A 17,467-nucleotide genomic window follows, 5' to 3' on the forward strand; every position below is an offset into this window, starting at 1 on the left:
TAGAGATTGTCTAATTGTTTTTCAGAAAAAAATTGCAGCTGTGTATTTTCCTTCTCTCCTCCTGCATGCTCATGGCTACACAGAGAGTTACTCTGCCACACACAAACAACTGTTCTACTGCAAACATTTACCTCTGTGAGCATTGTAACCATGATCTGAGAACAGTGTGTAGAAGGAGCAGGAGTTCAGTTCCAGGACCCTTTCCCCAAGGAAAGCTCCAACCGGCATCTCTTTAGAATTATCTCCCACCCAAAAACAAACAAACAAACTATAAAACAAAAACACAATGAGAAAATCAGGCAGAAACTAAAGTAGTTAAATATAAGGAGAAAAAAGAAAAGTCATCAGTTAATTCCAGGATTTCATTGGACCTATTCTGCATGGCTCATTGTACCTCATGTCTGTGCCTAGAATCAGTCTCTAAAGCCCTCAGTTTGCCTGGTCACTCCATCTATGGAGAAACTTTCTGCAATGCATCCTGATACCTAAGCCAACACAAATTTCTTTTTAGTGCCCTTTAGCCTGTTACCCAAAATTCTTCAAACTGGCAACCATCTTTGCTTTATTTTTATATGTTTTTAAAGGGCTGACCCTATGACTGACCAATACAAGACACAAAACTCCATCCCAAAAAGTTTACAGTGTAAGGGCCAGATTCTAATATCCTTACCCAGGCTCAATAGTACGAGCATAAAGATATCAGAATCTGTTCCTTCTAGATTAAGACAGGATGACCTAAGAAGCCCTGAAAACAATTATAACTCAAAAGTTAATCTTCTCTGTTCCCTTCTTGTATGTATATACCATATGCAAAAGCTTTCCATGGGGGAGAAAGTTGCATTGTACTTGTCATCCTAGTTCCCTTTAATAACCTTCCATCTCCACAACTGGCAAGGTGAAAGGAAGATTTTGTCTCATCCATGCAAACTGATGGTGTGTGGAAAGACCAATTTTTAATGGGCAGCTGGACTCCCCCTGCAGCCACCCTGAGCTCGCCAAGTGATAAAACAAAATGCAACTGGAAATTACGCCACCTCCAGTTAGAACTCAAATCAGGATTGGCTTCTACAGAGAAAGTAAGATCAAAATCTTCCTTTCTGTGAGAGAACCTCCTTTCTTAGCAGTACTTATCTTGACACCAAGCAGGCTAGCTATGGAGGAAAGCAAGGAATACGATCTAAGACACTGGCTCCCAGAATTCCAAAGACTGCACGTTCAGACATTCTTACAGTCACTCTGTAATGATGAGTAAAGGGACGAATCAAGCTTTACACTGATACTGCACTGATCTCATCCACCGAAGCAGACTCCCTTTTCAGCCCAAGAGGAAGCCATCCTCTAAGAAGAGTGGGTCATACTGCAAGTGGCTACGGCAAGCCTTATGCTAGTAATGGTCCCTTAATACACATTAATGACCATTTAACTATGATTTATTTAGAGTATTTTCATACTTTTGAGCCCTCTGCATCCATTTACAAAGCACTTTTGTTCTATAGAGACACACTGCCATAGCCCTGACAATATCCAGAGTCTGCCTAAAGGCCTCCCTTGGTCTGACAGAAAGGAGGTTAATGATCTGATTCCCGTGAATTAGATTTGGGAACAAAACAGGGTAATGTAATGTTCTATATCTTTATGATAAACTGAAAAAAGGTATTTACAGGAAAAGGCAGCAATTTACCAATGTTTTCAGCAGAGGTAAATACTGTCCATGGAAGTAGCCAGTTTAAAGGTCAGAAGGGAGGGAAAAGACCGTGGCTGAAAGTTTACACAGAGGAAAGTGGTGTCTGAGAAGTTCTAATCTGGAATTTGGCAGAGCTTTAATCACCCTTAATAATCCTTAACACTAGAGGATGAGACCCTAGCAGGGACCCTTATAAGGCTTCCTGATTGCTCCCAATAATGAAGCTTGACCATTTAGAGTGTGGAAGGCTCCTGTACTTGTACAATGGAATGGAATTATGTACCAATAGTATATGTAAGACTTAGAAACAAAAAACAAACCACACAAAATGACAGTATGATTAACAGATGGATCCAGAATGGTCTTTGATTTCCTACATGCTTCATGGAAGCGGTGTTATTTTTATCTAGAAAGACAGAAGTAGCCAAGTAGTGTTTGAAAGGAGAAGGAGAAGTTAATAATAGTGGTGATTGGTACGATAACAGCCTCCTGTGAATGTAGTTGGCATTATGGTAAAAAAGAATGGTAGAGACCCAGGATTCTAAAAAAATATATAGATGCTGAATTAAAAATTGTTAGATTATCTACACTTTAAGATATGGAAGTACACAGTTCAGACACCCAAACAACCTTAACTCTGCCCTGTAATGATATCTTGAGAGGTGTTTAAAAAATTCACGAGTCTTTAAAAGCCAATCTATTCTGGGACCAAAAACAGTAAAATGCCTTCATTATAATCATCCAGTTATTGCATGGTGCCACTGCAGAGCACAGTTAAAGTTGTTTGTGCATTTCCATATCTTAACATGTTTGGATTTCTTTTAAGTTTAACCTTAACTCTGAATATCCTAGGTTTGTAATGCTTGCTTTTATTATAATTACAATATCCCTGTAATCATTAATATATTACTGATATGTATTATCTACCATAACTCCATCTTAGTTTTTGTTTGCAAATTTAAAAAAAAATCCCTGAAAATTTCATACATAAACACTAAAAAGAAGCCCAAAGAGAATGCTACCATATGCTATTTTTAATGGTTGTACAGAAATGTTGATAAGTAATATCAAACTTAAATCATTTTAACTTTTAAGGCAAGTTTCACCAGTCTTCTCTGGTAGCTTTATGACACACTGGAAGAGCACAAAGCATCCAGAATATATTGGCCAGTTAAGCTAGATTTACAGCTGTGTTGCATCACCAAAGCAGCACAAAGCAGTCAGAGTGCATTATCCTATTTTTCCTTTCCTGCCTGTCCTCCACATTCCCTTATACATATAGGCCCCAAGTTCCCCATTTCTCTGGTCTTCTGTCCTCTGCATTTTGCCATGCACACACAATAGTTTCCCTTGCCTCCAGCCCTCCACCTCTACATCCTCCTACACCACTCCATTCAGTAGATCTGGTGCAAAGTAAAGAAATGCGTTTCTAAAAATAAATTTAGAGTTAATGGTAGGGATGGTGGGTTTGCTGTTATTTTTCATAACTAGAAGTTTCTCCTTCTGCAGAGGCTGAAGAACAAAACCAGCTTCCTCAGAGAAACTCACTCAGAATTGCCTTCTTTTGAAACTGTTACCACCTTCCTTGGTTCCCAGTAGGAGTGAAGCCAAGCTGCCCTCAGAGAAAATAATAGCCCTCTATGCTGTCAGAAGACAGAGAGGAACACAGTGAGGAGTAGGAGAATGGAAGCAGTGGTCATATTAGATGAAGGAAGTTTGTGGTCTCAGTTCCAATGAGAACAATAAAAGATGGCAGCAATTTTGAGATCAGTTCTTCAAGGAATTTGCTACAGAACATTTTTCTTCAGCCTCTTCTGAAGAAGAAATTCTGTGATGAAAAATAATAGCAAAGACAGAATTTCACTATCAAGAAAACTCAGTGGCTTGAGCATTGGCCTGCTAAACCCAGGGTTGTGAGTTCAATCCCTGAGGGGGCCACTTAGGGATCTGGGGCAAAATCAGTACTTGGTCCTGCTAATGAAGGCAGGACTCGATGACCTTTCAAGGTCCCTTCCAGTTCTAGGAGATAAGATATCTCCATTTATTTATTTCTTTAATTTATCTACTCTTGTTTACAGCTATTTTTGGTAGATTATTTCACTTACCGTCTTACTATCAAGTGATATGGAGTATGCATCCATGGATAGGCAAAAAGCCAAAAATGAGTAAGGAAGGAAAATTTTACTCAAACCATGTACATGAATTCCCCAAGTCAACAAAATAACTGTTACATGGTCTGTTGCATCCAATACAATCTTCTGCAATTAATACCAGCCAGGAGAACTCAGAATTACTGGAATATATGCACTCAGTCAAACACATATCCTGTCACGCTGTTAGAGGGAAAGCTGGGGAATATGAATTCCAAATGCCCCAATGAATATAAATATAGAATTGAATGCTATTTGGAGAGCACTGAATCTACAATGAAATTCTTTGAAAGCACCGCAAAAGGAAAGAGATTATCTAACTGCATGCTGAACATTTTCAAGTACATGAGAGAGAAAACAGGAAGCTGTTGAAATAAATAAATGAGGGAGTTTTAATCAGCCAAAATTCACTATTCTTGCTCCTATGAGGCTCCTCGTCCACAGGGGAAGTTAATTTATTTTATGCATCCATGATACTAGATATAAGAACGGGGCTAGGGGAGTAACAAGAGGTAAATGAGTAAAAAAAACAAAACAAAACTCAGTGTGTCACATTTTCAATGAGGTACACACGCGCACACGCACACACGCACACACTCACTTTGTATGCTTCATTTGGTAACAACGAACAGGAGTCTATGCCAGTAAAATTCAGCATCTTTTAGATGTGCAATATCAAATGCTTGCTTACAATTCCTAGTATACACTTCCCTCCCTACCACTACCAGACTTACATACTTCCCACATTAAACAATGATCTAAACTACCACAGGTTTCAGAAACACCACAATTATTGCAGTCTACTCCTACAAAATTTCTGGTCCCTATGAATTAGAAATCTGTCAAACAAGGAATCCAAACATACGTCTGGTGTTGTCCTTGTCCTTTCACAGTGCATCCTTCGAGCTGTCCTCTTTTATGGTATCTGGCATCAGCAGCAAAAGAAACGAGCCAGCTTGGGAGTCAGGGCAAGGACACAGCAGGAACACTGGCAGTTGCTGATTTTACAGTTATTACCCAAGACAAATGAAAAAAACTGAAACGACCACTAGCAAAATTATTATTTTAAGAGTGTCAGAGGCATCACTGTCCACCTCTCAAACCCAAAGAAAGCAAAATTATTGCAGGCTGGGCCAACAGTTTCTACAAATGACATGTTTGTAAGCTACATGGGTAGCTATCTATTTATAAAACGAACACCGTATCAGATGGTAGACAGGGAACAGCACATGCATAGTTAGTCACCTGCACCCTCCCCAAAATGTAGTATGGGGCAAAACTGGTTGAGCAGAGCCCAAGTAGGAATTTCATCAAATTAGCAGACTTGTCAGAAAAAAAAAATCATGGCTCCCATCAAAACCCTGCGAGTCCCCTTTATACTAACAGTCCAATATAACATATAATCCATACTTTAACAATATTCATCAAGCAAAAATTAATTTCTAATGCAAAGTTAAGTAAAGACCTCTAGGAATATTTTCATACATCCTTTGGTGCCAGGACTGTAGAATCCTTGTTAGACAACTTTTCAAAGTACTACACAGATCTATAGTTTTGGTGTCTCCAAACTTCTTATAATCTAAATGAGACTATGTTTAGGTATTTATTCTTAACATAATTTTACTGCACATTAAAGCTGCGTATAGACAGATACCGTCCCCTCTGTCACAATACTGCATGCCCTGTTTTCCAGAACAAGCTGCTGATCTGACTTCAATTAAAATCCCGGGCCAATGCATCTAACCTGAGATTTAAACGGAAGTTTCCTTGTAAATGTCACCATATGGTAGGTATCACTCCTACTGCACTTTGGGAACAGCACATGCATAGTTAGCCACCTGACCCTCCCCAAAATGTAGTATGGGGCAAAACTGGTTGAGCAGAGCCCAAGTAGGAATTTCATCAAATTAGCAGACTTGTCAGAAAAAAAAAACCTATTTATTCCACTGCTCAATTATATTTAAAATTAAATCAACGTAAGAGGGAGAGTTTTCATTTTCAGGCTCAGGTTGCACATTCTGGCTATTCAGTGCATTTACTTTTAAATGCATGTCATCACCTTGTTCAATACACAGTAATTTCACTTGTCCAGATAAGGTCTTGAGCTATAAGACAATATGATTTTTTCTAGTCTTGTAACAGAACTGGTCAGCTTTGCTTTGGAAATATCATACCAATAGCCTGTGAGAGGAACACTGAAAGGATGTGAAACACGGGGGTCCTAGATGCTAAAACAAAAATAAATGACAATAACGAGCATTAATAATTACACAAATGCACAGTATATGTGCAGATCAAACACTCATATTTGTAAATATAGTACCTTATAATTTGCATTCTGTGCCTGTTTGTCATACACTACGGAGGTCTTCTAGGTTAACATAGGGCAAGAGAAGTGACATCTATAAAGTCATTCTTCACTCTGAAATTTATTTAAGTAACAAGCTGTAAAATCAACTCACTTTTGGAAAAACATGTTAGCCGGAGAACTGCTGGGTTTCGCTACATATATGAGACTTTCAGTATTACTGTATATACCTTACTGTTGTTTTAAAACACCCAAAATTTGTCAATATATTCAACAGATATCTTCCCATATCTTTACGCACATAACTCCCACACATGGGAGAAAAATGGGGGGAAAAACTGATCAGGATGAAACCTAACATTTTCCAGAGTCAAAACAATGAGCAAGGATAAAAAGTCCTTTTGTATATAGGATAAGTACAACTCACTTAAACCAGAGACAAATTAGTAATGCAATTCAAGGAAATTACATACATCTTGCATTATCATTAATGGATGTACAATATAGTTTCCCATTAATCAGAATTAATTTAGTAAAAAATTCCAAGGGAGAACATTTTCATTTGATATTCTACATATTAACTTTATTGTCTTAAATGGGAAAGGACATGTATGACCAACAAGATGTGGTAGTTCCGATTAAACAGAAATCATTAAGACACCTTTTGTTTTAGAGTTGTATTGTAGTGTGAGGGGCATTTAACAGGGCTAGAAATGGTTGTTTTTAAAAAATTTTAGACTTTGCTGTATTTTTAAGACATTCACTATACCTAAAATGGATTAACTGAAAGAACTAACAATTATCACATGCTATTATATGGAACGAAATGACGATTGGAGTATAACAGTTAACATTTTAAAGGTGAAGTGACAGGAAAACGTTTTTTAAAAGATGGTAAGTAAGGTTTGGCTGGTTCACTCTGACTGACAAGTGATGTCATTGTTAACACACTGATTAATAGATGAACAATTGGGCACCCATGCCTGTAACGTGCTATATAATGCCACAGTTAATTCTAAATCTCTACAATGCTGTGGAAAAATGCTCAGGATTAGTGGGTCTGCTTTTTGTTTATGTTGGGAGGATGTGGGGGGAGAAGAATATAAAAAGGTGAACTAGTACAATGCAGGATATTTACAGGAAGATTCCTATCCTTATTAACAAAAATTTGAGAGTAGAAGAATTAATCAACACTGATTCATAGAAATCTGACAACTAAAAGATGTGCTCTGGTCTCCTTGAAAATATGCTTCAAGCAAGATCCTTGGCAAAAGTGGAGGACTCTAAGATGGTTGGTTGAGTTGACCGCTCACAGATGTGCCGACATATGGAAGCCAGTGCCAATGCGCTACAACCTGTTGTACAGTGTCAGCAGTATAACGACAGAACAGGTTGAACTCCTGTTAATGGTCATAAGAAGTGAAGGACAACTGTGACAGCCATGTACTTATTACTTAAGCCTATCATTTCACTGCTGATCTTGGGGTCAAACATTTATATCTTGTACATCAGCTAAAAAGATGTTTCTAATCATTATCTACCAGTTAGAATGTAGCTATTTTTTTTTACAATGAAAATTATGCAGTACTAGTTAAACATGCACACTACAAATACATTTTTTCTTAAAGTAATCCAGTTCTTTTAAAGTATAATACTCTTCATATGTATTCAACATTAAGTCACCCTTTATTTTTCAGAATTAAGCAACACACTAAAAAAAATCCACAATTGTAATAAAGTAGTCCAATCACATTATACAAAGGCAATACATTATCTTGATTTATAAAAAAAATTTAAATTTTTTTTTTTTAAAATCTTATCTACTGTGCTTTCCTCACAAGTCATGGGAAAGTTAATGACAAAATACTTAAAGATCCTCTCCTCATATGGAAGTACGTCTGTGCCTCTAAATATTTATTGTTGCCTCTCTCTGGATCCTCTTTTTATTTTTTTTATTTTTTTAAATGTATGCAGTGTTGTTGTGGCCCTGTCAGTCCCAGGATACTAGAGAGGCAAGTGGGTGAGGTAATCTCTTATACACAGAGCTCTTCTTCAGGTCTGGGAAATGTACTCGGAGTGTCACAGTTAAACACGAGATGGAACAGATTAAATTACTGGTAATAACTTTGCTAGACACTAAAAATCACTGACTGAATAGAGACACTGGATTTACAGTTTATTACAAAAATGGGTAACTCACTGACAAACCTCACCCAGGTGCCTTTCTCCCCCATCCCCTGTTTCCTTTCCCCCCTATGACTGGAAGGGTGTTAACAGGCCACTTCACCTTGAATGGTCCCTTGAAATATGTATTAAATTACTTATACTAAAAAATCTGTTCCACATTTTATTTAACTGTGACATTCCCAGACCTGAAGAATATCTCCGTGTAGCTTGAAAGCTTGTCTCTCTCACCCATAGAAGTTGGTCCAATAAAAGACATTATCTCACCCACCTTGCCTCTCCAGTTCTGGACAGTCTGTCTCAAAAAAGATACAAAGAGTCCTGTGGCACCTTATAGACTAACAGACGTATTGGAGCATCAGCTTTTGTGGGTGAATACCCACTTCGTCGGGTACATGCATCCAACGAAGTGGGTATTCACCCACGAACGCTCATGCTCCAATACGTCTGTTAGTCTATAAGGTGCCACAGGACTCTTTGCTGCTTTTACAGATCCAGACTAACACGGCTACCACTCTGATACTCAAAAAAGATACTAAACGGTATTCCAAGTTAGAGCATACCAATGATTTATATTACGGCATTAAAATATTTTCAGTATTGTTTTGTATCCTGTTCTTTATACATCTGAATAAAAACATTTCGTCTGCTTTGTTTACCACCTCTACAGACAAAGCAAATATTTTCACTGAGCTGTTCAAAATGATGTACAGGTCTTTCTCCTGAGTGGTTATAGTTAATTTAGAATCCAGGAACATATGAGCAGTACAAATTATTCCTGGCATCGTGCAACACCTTGCCTTGCCAGCAATTAATTTCATCCAAGTTTGTGCTGCCCATTCACCTAGCTTTGTTAGGTTTTTCTGAAGTTCCTTACAGTGTTCTTTAGTCTAATTTAAAGAATGGTGTGTCACCTACTTATTTTTGCAGTGATGGAAGGGGGTCCACAACACCAACATATGTCGTTTTATGTCAGCAGCACAAGAGGGAAAGGTCAGCCTGATAGGTCCCCTTTTCTCTGCTACAGAGCTACAGAAGTGGTGCAAGTACATTTATGCGGGTCTCAGACACTCTCATAAAAATTCTCTATGGTCACTCAGGAAAGAAGCATCCCTTGCGGTCTGATGCTGGGGGAGGGGTTTTGTTTGTTTTAATGAAGTAAGGTGAGCAGTGAAACCTGGGAACTTTTTCAATTAAAAACAAAGAAAATTGTGGAAAATCCTCAATCGTCCTTCTAAAAAAAAGTGTCCTAACAAACTGACAAATAAAGAAAAATGGTTTCTCTTGCCTTCATTCCATTAATCACCTGTAGCATTATCTCAACTTTCCATAAACATTATTTCTCTCAGCAGCCATGATGATGATGGAATGTTCCAAGCATTTTGTAAGGTGTCTCCCCAAAAAGCTCAGTACACATAAGTGCTTGTAATCTCAATTCACCATGTCCCCAGTGAATCCCTCCCTATGCTTTACAATACATCAGGAAAGAGAGAGAGAGAAAGAGATCTCTTCTTCACCAGAAGTAACTTGTTCCATGTCATCCTGGAGACCAGCAATAAAATCTTGTTTAGCAACATTCATGCAGAAAAACAATTAGTTGTATTATGGGGGAAGTACAGAGCAGTTTTTCTGATACCTGAAAATACACTCATTGACACTAATCACTCAAGTACTGCAATATTAACTTGGTGCACAAATCTAAACAAAGTAACTGAAGTTTCTTCCACCGATAAAATTATTCAGCCATAACAAACATAGGAAATATTTAGGTCCTCTTAATACATAAATGTGGTGTCAGTCACTAAGTCTCTAGATAAGTCAAAAGTCTGCAGTCCTAATATTCAGAATAGTGGAAAACAAACAGAAGGGCCCTGTAGCTATGCACACAATCTGTCCTAGCAAAACGTCTGACAGCTGCAACACTAACAAAATTAACAGTGGATGAATTAGTACCAGACGCTAAACAGTTGCTATGGAAAGAATCATCCATTTATTTCTTTTTTTTCCACCCCCTTCTTCAACTGATCGACCCATCACCACCATTCCCCCCAAATTAACACTATTGTTTTATATTGTTTTATTATAAATGATCACAAATGACCCCTTTATATACTTAATATACATAAAAGGGTAAAGGTATTCAATTGCTCATCTAGAACTTTACGACAGGGCTCACAATTTTGAAGGGGTCACGCCCCAATAATTTTTTTTTAAACATTTAGTCAGCCAATTTGCACCTCCCCTTCAGGTTCCTTTCACTCCTGGCTTCCTGGATGACATTTAGCTTTATTTTTAGAGTCAGGGCTTCTTGTCATGGACTGGTAAATGGTACCAGCTCTTTGTTTCATCTCTCTACATGTCCTGTTTCCATCCTCACCTTTGCATTGCTGACGCTTCTCCCCCTCAACTCCTCCCTTATTGTTCTTCTTTCCCCCTTAGCCTCTTGAATTCTCTTTCACTAAACACTTCTAGCCTTAGATGGTAGCAACAGTTCAGAAGTGTTATTTTCAAACAGTTAAGGTATCTAGCTCTGTACTTGGGTAATTAAAGTGGCACTTGACATCTAAGCAAGTATTTGGGTACCTCACATCCTACAGGAACATGAATAAAGCAAAACTGAGCATTCACATTTGAAAACTGAATCTCTAGTACCAAACTCTAGAAGAACTGCTAGCATCAGATGTTTCATTATAGCAATGCCGCTCACATCTTACACTAATAGTGTTACAGACGTTTTGCAGCATGAGCTTTCGTGGGTGAATACCCACTTCTTCAGATGCAAGTGGTGGAAATTTCCAGGGGCAGGTTTATATATGCAAGCAAGAAGCAAGCTAGAGATAACGAGGTTAGATCAATCAGGGAGGATGAGGCCCTGTTCTAGCAGTTGAGTGAAAACCAAGAGAGGAGAAACTGGTTCTGTAGTTGGCAAGCCATTCACAGTCTTTGTTTAATCCTGAGCTGATGGTGTCAAATTTGCAGATGAACTGGAGCTCAGCAGTTTCTCTTTGAAACTGCTGAGCTCCAGTTCATCTGCAAATTTGACACCATCAGCTCAGGATTAAACAAAGACTGTGAATGGCTTGCCAATTACAGAACCAGTTTCTCCTCCCTTGGTTTTCACACCTCAACTGCTAGAACAGGGCCCCATCCTCCCTGATTGATCTAACCTCGTTATCTCTAGCTTGCTTCTTGCTTGCATATATAAACCTGCCCCTGGAAATTTCCACTACTTGCATCTGAAGAAGTGGGTATTCACCCACGAAAGCTCATGCTGCAAAACGTCTGTTAGTCTATAAGGTGCCACAGGATTCTTTGTTGCTTTTACAGATCCAGACTAACACGGCTACCCCTCTGATACTAATAGTGTTATTAATTCTCCCATATAAGAGTGTATCACACAGTCTTCTAGAGTATAAAAATTACATTAATACCAATTTTATCCAGATCTACACTTCCCATATGACCTATATCAACACTAGGGAAGAATATCTATTTTGAGGAACCAGCCTTACATCACACATGAAAACAATATTATTAGAGTACAGCATGTTTTCTAGTAAAAAAAGTAGCAGACTTGTATTATTCCTGCCAAGCAGGTACTGTAGTTGTAAACATGAAGAATAAGGAAAATGTATCATGAGTTGCGGAAAGCTTCAGTATTTCACCTACTTAGACTTAAAAATTGCCATTTCACCATACATTCATAGATTCCAAGGCTAGCGGGGAACAATGTGATCATCTAATCTGAACTCCTGTATAACACAGACCAAAATAATTCCTGGAGCACATCTTTTAGAAAAATATCCTATCTTGTTTTAAAAAGTTACCAGTGATAAAGAATCCACTACAACCCTTGGTAAATTGTTCCAGTGGTTTGTAAGTGACCATTATGTAAAGTATATTTACATTCTGGAGAGTCATGACAAACAGATCACAACTCCCCACCTTCACAATCATCATGCAACTCAGAAGCAGCTAGTCAAGTGAAATCCAGTTAGTGTCAGTATACTTCTCCTGCTGAAGAAAGATCCATTACTAGACCAACAAATTGTGGACTGAGATACTGACCTCCGGTGCAGGGAGAGGGAGATCACATTTAAAAATCTTTGCTGAAGCACTCCAAGTCCTCATACTCCTATATATGGACCCATATAAGAACTAACAGGTAATCTCATCCCACACAGCTACAAGACTATATCTCCTGTGGCTGATAATTCTTCTCTCACTTCCTGAGTGGAGAATGCGCTGGGTTCACCAGACCACAAACCCAGAGTATTTTTCCAATGTAGTGTTTCTTCTTCTTCTCGCCCCGCCCCTAGAAGTTATTTGGACTTTACCTTCTTGAAACCGTTCATGTTTCAGCTACTTCAAATTCAACAAACTTTCTTTTCCCAAATTAAAAGATGAATAGATCTACTCTTCTTTCTAATTTGCAGTTACTGACGGGGGCGGGAGGGGAAGGAGGATTTCAAAATAAAGAAAATTTCTGAAATCAATTTTGCAATCCATACATAACAGAATAGAGTATGTTTGGTTGTTTATTTTCAGTAAAAAATATTTTGTGGATGATTCCATTTGTTGAAGAATATCTGATTACATACATTTCTTATAGATGAGGTAAAATTATGTAAAAGGAAAAACTGCATTTTTGTTAATTCATCCTGTTTTAAGTTATTTCAAGTAGCTATAAATTTAGAACAAATCTTCACTGTAAAGTTAGTTTCAGTTACAGCTTCTTCTTCCATTCTAGTACGCTGGCTAATATTTCAGAGCACCAGCCAGTTAATACTAGCTTCAAAATACTGCTACCATGCTCCAAATAAAGTAGGCTGACATCTGGTTTCCAGTTTATAGCCAGCCATTCTCTGATCAGGCAATCTGATCTAGAACAAACTAGTAGGCCACTAATTAGCTTTGGCAAATCACTACTGCTATATTTCCAATGTTTTAAAGTAGACTTCAATAAACAAGCCTACCACCATTTGATGTAGTGACATCTTATGACATTAAAAATAAAATGTCTGGTCTTAATAAAAATCCAATATTTTCTTCTTTATAAATTTTTGCTAACAGACTCAGGGAGCAAATTTTTAGTAGGTTAACATTTTTTTTCCTATTAAAGGTAACTGTAAAGCCAAAAAAAGTGTATAATTAAAAAATATCTTACAGATTATGTATTTTTAGAAATATCAGGGCTTTCTTTTTTCTTTGTTGGAAGTCCTTAGTAATAATTTTGAAGGACCTACAGAGTGATGTCACACAAGGTTGTCAAACTTGCTTTCTAAATGCAACTTTACCTCCATCAAACTGAGGGAGAGGGGATGATGATTCTATAACAATCTTAGCTGAATCCTACACTAAGAGAGAACTTAGCTTCCTCTTCATTTCAGTTTTGTGGTAGGGGAGAGATTAAGCTCAATAATAACCATTTCTATTCAGACCTTCTCTTGCCAAGGACCTCCAGCTGCGAGGAAGTGAGGTCTGAATAATCTTCATATTTCAAAATGTAAAAAAACAAACAAAAAAGGAGAACTTTTTAAAGAAAGAAAGCTTGAAGACCCATTCATATATAATAAAGGAGCAAAAAAGGACAAAATTCAACATTTTGTTTTAGCTTCATAACTTCCCTTTAAATATACTGTAAAATATAACAAAGATTAAGGGCTCTGATATATTTTAACATTTCATTAAATGTAATTAATATTAGTAATTTCTAAAATTATTAAAAATGTTCTAAATTCCAAATACTAAGCATACTAACAATCTTTTCAGAAAGAATTAACTGATTCTAGTTCTAATTAAGAGTTATACCAAAATTAAGGTATAATTAGAACCTGAAACATAATTCAATTTTTTTTAAATAACCTGCAATATTTCTCAGCCCATAAATTAAATGGATTGTTTTTAATTGTAAGTTAAAAGAGTGCAAAAAATAAAAAAAAGAAGTGTGGACATTTGGAGCCAGCATAGTCTAGTGGTAAAGCAATGTGTTATCTTGTGGGGTCTGAGTGTTTGGAACGAATTCCTTCCTGCCTGGGTAAGGATGGGCTGATGTTCTGAAGAAAGCATATTCCACTTTTGAGCCAAAGGATCACCCTACACTTATCTCTAATGATTTTTTCCAGATGGGGCCCAAAGGAGGCATATGTTCATCTTCATTACAGAAGCAAGAGGAGTAAGGAGGATGGAAATAAGACTCCATACCGATTTACAAAAGGTACAAATGGGAGTGTACTTTTCTTATGTACTACTATACAACCTCGAAGCCAACTTTGAAAACTTAATTCCAGGCCTTTAATTTATACTGTGATTTAAGCTTCTTTTATTATTGTGGTCTAATATTGACTGCTGCCCACTCATTTTTTTCGTAAGATTTTTGCTGCCCGTTGACATTGAAGTTGTGAAGCTCCATTGTGCAGAGTGAAATTAAACATAATGTTATATAAACAGACAAACCTCTCCCAAGCCTTTCTTATTTATTAGCTTAATAAGAGTGCCTTTCATTCAGTGGGGCTATCCTTTTATTGGAGCAAAACTTCAGAAATCAAGTAGTTTATTTTGCCAACATCACATTTTCTGACCTTTACCTTGATTGTTTTTCATCATTTTCAGTAAATATTACTAGATAATTTTAATCACTAGCTATAGAACGTTGCCATATAATGAGAGAATTTCCTAGCTACCTATTAAAATGTATCTCTGAAGAAAGTTGAATATCTCAATGAGATCAAAGAATCAGCTAAAGGTAGACTTATGACAATAATCTCTACTAAACTGACTCATTGTATTGACATTATTTGAGGTATGTGTGTGGTATATAAAAATCACTGCACCTTCTGTTGGTCAGATAGATATACCCAGTCAACCCCCGTTTTAAATGGCTTTCTAAAATGTAAGAATTTGAAGAGGGGACTGAACTGTTGTTGTAACACAAGCTTCAACAAGGATGATAGCTTACTGTATTAAGCAATTTCTGTGTTTTTTTGATCAGTCTTAACTAGGAATGCTATGATCTTGTTCACCAAAATCTCATTCTTTTAATGAAGCAAAGCATTATCTTTAATAATAATGCCTGTATGAGACTAAGCTCTTGTTCTATGTTTGCAATATAGATGTTCTGTTTTCTAAAATGCAAGACACTTTTGTTGTAGAGCAGGAACTGCAGAATTACACAAAATAAATTAATGTACATTCATCTGAATCAAATGAAGCAGACTTTTTTTAGTTGGATTCAAATTAGCAGCCGTGTTAGTCTGTATCCGCAAAAAGAACAGGAGTACTTGTGGCACCTTAGAGACTAACAAATTTATTTGAGCATAAGCATTCGTGGGCTAAAACCCACTTCATCGGATGCATAGAATGGAACACACAGAAAGAAGATATTTATACATACAGAGAACATGAAAAGGTGGGAGTAGCCATACCAACTGTAAGAGGCCAATCAATTGAGATGAGCTATCATCAGCAGGAGAGGAAAAAAACCTTTGAAGTGATAATCGAGATAACCCATAGAAGGTGTGAGGATATTTTAACATGGGGAAATAGATTCAATTAGTGTAATGACCCAACCATTCCCAGTCTCTGTTCAAACTTAAGTTAATTGTATCTAATTTGCATATTAATTCAAGTTCAGCAGTCTCTCTTTGGACTTTGGCTACTCCCACCTTGTCATGTTCTCTGTATGTATAAATATCTTCTTTCTGTGTATTCCATTCTATGCATCCGATGAAGTGGGTTTTAGCCCACGAAAGCTTATGCTCAAATAAATCTGTTAGTCTCTAAGGTGCCACAAGTACTCCTGTTTTTTTTAGTTGGAGAATTTATTCCAGTTTATCTAGAATTTAACCTGTGAGGACCAGACAATAGTAATACAACATATTTGTGGATACAAGGCTCTATTACTCCAATTCCCTCTTTGCCAGGCTCATAAGTAGCTAGAAGTCTATTTCGTAGCTTACGGAGAACGTGCAGCAACAAGGAATTCTCACTGGTTAGGGCCATCACAATCACATTACACCACTATACATTCTTTACATGGTGCTTATAAAGTAGGAAATTGAGTTTATCATTGCAGTGCTATCCTGAAAAATGAGTTTATAAAAATGCCAGGGTGGAACTCAGTGTTTATACTTTTAAAACAGAATAATATTTTTATGGAACCATTTAAATAAAATAAAGATTTTTTTTCTAGGTTCCAGACTTGCAAATTCATCTGAGTTTGCTGAATGTCAGTCTGTTTTCTTTCTGGCTCATGCATCACCATCGGTAACAAAGAATTCTGCAAGCCAAATGCTGCCCTCTGTTATACCTGTGCAGCCGTCTGTTGACTTCAGTGGGGTTGCACAAGTGTAACTGAACACACAATTTCCTGCTAATGGGGACTTGGCTAACAGTTCTAGTATTGACGCATGAGCCAGAAAAGAATCAGAATCTCTCTCAGAGCTGTGTTTGTTCTACAGGGCAACAGGTGTAAAAAGTAGTGATAAGAGTAAGATTTTACTAAAGTCAGCAGCTATCATTCTAAATAACAAAAAGCTGATCAGGTGATTAAGGTAACATTTTTACACAGTCACTGTAAAGTGAAGGCCTCATCTAAAATTCAGCACAGCTGGTTTTAAATTTTTTTAACACTATTGGATTTGTTGCACTGCTTGAAATCTTGAATTATCCGTTATCTGTGCGCGCACACACACACAAACAAATGCGCACACACACCAGCTGTCATTTAAGAATACCTCCGTCTGGTCTGAAGTTGACAGGTGATCATACTTTTGCTGAGGCAGGCCCCACAGTATGAAACTTGCTTCCTCCAAAGTGTTCTATTTCATCCCTCTCCACTTTATAAAAGCATGTTATTGTTTCCCTCTCACCCTCAGATATATACAGAATAGTTGTTGGCCCCATATTTAGTAATTTTCCTTCCAATCCCTTTGCTTAAAAAAAATAAATAATCCTCATCTGTTTCCAGAAATTTCTGTTAAGTGTTGTATTTTTATATTATTACATCACATTTTGTTTTTATAAAGCGGGAAAGTATCCCATATGCTTTTTAGAGGGTAAAGAATGCTATATACGCAAGATGGTTGTTTTTATTTAAATCCAGTAAATATGCATTTGATATTTTCTTCTACAGTACAAACA

The 17,467-nt window shown here is 37.2% G+C and overlaps 1 protein-coding gene across 7 annotated transcripts in view; it reads right to left on the reverse strand.

Moving 5' to 3' along the window:
• The window catches only part of USP45 (ubiquitin specific peptidase 45), a 91,895-nt gene that overhangs the window by 32,240 nt on the left and 42,188 nt on the right, over positions 1-17,467 (reverse strand). Inside the window, exon 1 of one of the 7 annotated variants that reach the window (XM_045010618.1) lies at positions 6,158-6,176. The exons of 5 other annotated variants lie outside the window; for them this stretch is intronic. The gene's annotated coding sequence lies outside the window, so the exon portion shown is untranslated. Of the gene's footprint in view, positions 1-6,157; positions 6,257-17,467 lie in introns of those variants that run through there. One more of the 7 variants, XR_006578196.1, reaches the window with a different exon arrangement.

This window comes from Mauremys mutica, chromosome 3, assembly GCF_020497125.1.
Source record: "Mauremys mutica isolate MM-2020 ecotype Southern chromosome 3, ASM2049712v1, whole genome shotgun sequence".
NCBI classification, from domain to species: domain Eukaryota; kingdom Metazoa; phylum Chordata; order Testudines; family Geoemydidae; genus Mauremys; species Mauremys mutica.